The following is a 3179-nucleotide window of genomic DNA, read 5'->3' on the forward strand; positions in this document are numbered from 1 at the left end:
CTGTATGTTCTGAACATGATGGTTTCGGCTCTCTATCTGCCAGCCTTTAGCCAGGCGAATGTCGATAGAGTATGCGAGGGCCGGCCTTTTGGGCGGGGTTAAAAACACTAGTTGGTATTGGGCAAAAAGAAGGGGGGCGAAGATCGGCCTCCTGGATGTAGGTAAAAACCATGGTTGGCGCCAAGCAAGGGGGGTGAAGACCGGCCCCCTTTGGGTGTAGGCTGAAATCATGGTTGGTTCCAGGCAAAGGGGGCGAAGGCCGGCCTTTTGGGTGCAAGTAGAAGATCATAGCTGACACCGGGCAAAGGGGGCGAAGACCAGCCCTTTGGGTGTAAGTGTAAGATCATAACTGATATCGGGCAAAGGGGGCGAAGACCGGCCCTTTGGGTGCAAGTAGAAAATCATAGTTGGCACCAGGCAAAGGGGGCGAAGACCGGCCCTTTGGGTGTAAGCAGAAAATATAGTGGCACCAGGCAAAGGGGGCGAAGACCGGCCCTTTGGATGCAAGTAGAAAATCATAGTGATTGTAGGAAATAATTCATCATATAGGTGGAAAAGATTACAAGAGAAAAGCGACCACCCGCGTACGGGGTCATTGATTAAGCATAAAATTGCCGGAGGTTGGCGGCGTTCCAAGTTCTGGGGATGTCATTTCCTGCCAAGTCTTGAAGCTTGTATGCTCCTTTGCCGATCTTGATGATGACTCGGTAGGGTCCCTCCCAGTTGGGTCCCAACTTGCCTTTTGCACGTCCTATGTCTGCTTTCCTGAGTACCAGAGTTCCTTCGGAAAATCGGCGAGGAACAATGGAAGAGTTGAATTTTGCCACAATATTCCTTTTTACTCTTTCTTCTCTGTGACGGGCTTTCTCGCGGATTTCGTCCATTTCATCAAGGTTGTTTCTGAGGAGGGACTGATTATTGCCCTCATCGAACTGAATTGTCCGCCAGGTTGGTTCTCCTACCTCGACCGGGATCATAGCTTCTACACCGTATGTTAAATTGAATGGTGATTCGTCGGTCGTTGAGTGTGGAGTGGTTCGGTACGCCCACAGAACGTGATGGAGCTGATCTGGCCAGTTTGCTTTTGACTCGTCCAGCCTCTTCTTCAGCCCTTTCAGGATGACCTTGTTTGCCGCCTCGGCCTGTCCGTTAGTCTGTGGATGCTCGTCGACTGAAGTGAAGTGCTGCTTGATATGGAGGCCTGACAACAGTGCTTGGAATTTTTTGTCTGCAAATTGGGTGCCATTGTCCGTTACTATGGCGGATGGGATGCCGAAGCGCGTGATTATGTTTCGCCAGGTGAATTTTTGGATGTTTGCCGAGGTGATGGTAGCCAAGGCTTCCGCCTCTATCCACTTAGTAAAATAATCGACGGCGACAATCAAAAACTTCAGTTGCCCTGCTGCTTGCAGGAAGGGCCCTAGGATGTCCATGCCCCACCTGCAGAAAGTCCAAGGTGCTTGCGTTGTTGTTAGTTCTTCTGGCGGGGCTTTGTGGAGGTCGGCGAACAACTGTCAACGGGTGCATTTCCGAGTGAGGTTGGCCGCGTCTTTTTCTATGGTGGGCCAGTAGTACTCGGCACGTAGCACCTTCTTAGTGAGTGAGGCGGCGCCCAAATGATGCCCACAACTTCCCTCGTGCACTTCTCTGAGGACATAGTCCGCCTGTTCTGGACCAAGGCATTTGAGTAAGGGGGCGGTGAATCCTCGTCGGTATAATGTCCCGTGGAGCAGGGTATACCAAGAGGAGCATATGGGGAATCGTTGTTTTTCTTTCGTGTCGGGAGGCACGGTGCCGTAGAGGATATATCGGATAAAGGGGGTCATCCAGTTATCTGGGATTTCTATCCGTTCTACTGCCAAGACACTTGGGTGGTAGATTGTTCCTTGGACTACAGACTGATTGTTCCTGAGGCATTTGGTGCTGGAGGCATTTGGTGCTGGCGAGTTTGGACAAAATGTCGGCTCGGGCGTTGCTTTCTCGGGGTACATGTTGAACGATTGCCTCGTCGAAGTCGGCCATGAGTTCCTTCACCTTAAGGAGGTACTTCCCGAGGAGAGCGTCTTTGGTTTGGTATGTACCTGAAACTTGAGATACAACTAATTGGGAATCGCTGCAGATTAATACCTTTCGGGCGCCCACTTCCTTTGCCAGCTGCAGTCCGGTAATACATGCCTCATATTCTGCCTGGTTGTTTGATGTTGGAAATGTGAAAGTAAGGGAGTGATCGATGATTATTCCCTGCCCATTTTCCAACAGAATGCCAGCCCCACTGCCCTTCGGGTTAGAAGACCCATCGACAAAGATGGTCCATATCTGCTCTGGATCGCCCTCTGGTGCGGCTAGCTCTGCCACGAAATCAGATAAGAACTGGGAAAGTTCTATCGACCACGCGATCATCCCCCCGGCTAATTCTGGTTTGTGCAAGATTTGCCTGATTGGCTGATTAGTCCTGACGACTGTTGTATGAGATTGGAAGTACTGGCGTAATCTTCGTGCGGTGATCAACAACGCATACGCCACTTTTTCTAGTTTTTGGTACTTTAACTCCGGGCCTTGCAGGGCTTTGCTTGTGAAATAGACCGGACTTTGACCTTCCGCTGTTTCTCGGATCAGTACGGTCGCCACCGCCCCATCAGATACGGCCAGATATACATATAGGATTTCTTCTGGAAGTGGCTTGGAGAGAATAGGTGGGGCGGCTAGATATTGCTTGAAAGTGTTGAACGCCGCTTCACAACTTTCAGTCCACTCAAACTTCTTACTCTTCTTCAGCAATTGGAATAAAGGCAGTGAATGTTTTGCAGCAGATGGGAGGAACCTGGACAGCGCGGCTAGCCGCCCGTTTAATTATTGGACCTCTTTGACTGTGCGGGGGCTTCTCATGTCCATGATTGCCTGGCACTTGGAAGGATTTGCTTCAATTCCCCGGCTGGTTAGAAGGAAACCGAGGAACTTGCCTGCTTCTACTCCGAAAGTACATTTTTCGGGGTTGAGCCGCATGTTGTGTTTGCGGAGTTGTTGAAAAATGCTTTCCAAAATGGCGATATGATCCTCGCTTGGGAGGCTTTTGGCGATCATATCGTCCATGTAGACCTCCATGTGTTCTCCGGTTTGGCCGGCGAACACTTTGCTCATCATTCTTTGATATGTTGCCCCCACATTCTTCAAACCGAAAG

The sequence above is a fragment of the Lupinus angustifolius genome, chromosome LG04 (assembly GCF_001865875.1).
Source record: "Lupinus angustifolius cultivar Tanjil chromosome LG04, LupAngTanjil_v1.0, whole genome shotgun sequence".
Lineage (NCBI taxonomy): Eukaryota > Viridiplantae > Streptophyta > Magnoliopsida > Fabales > Fabaceae > Lupinus > Lupinus angustifolius.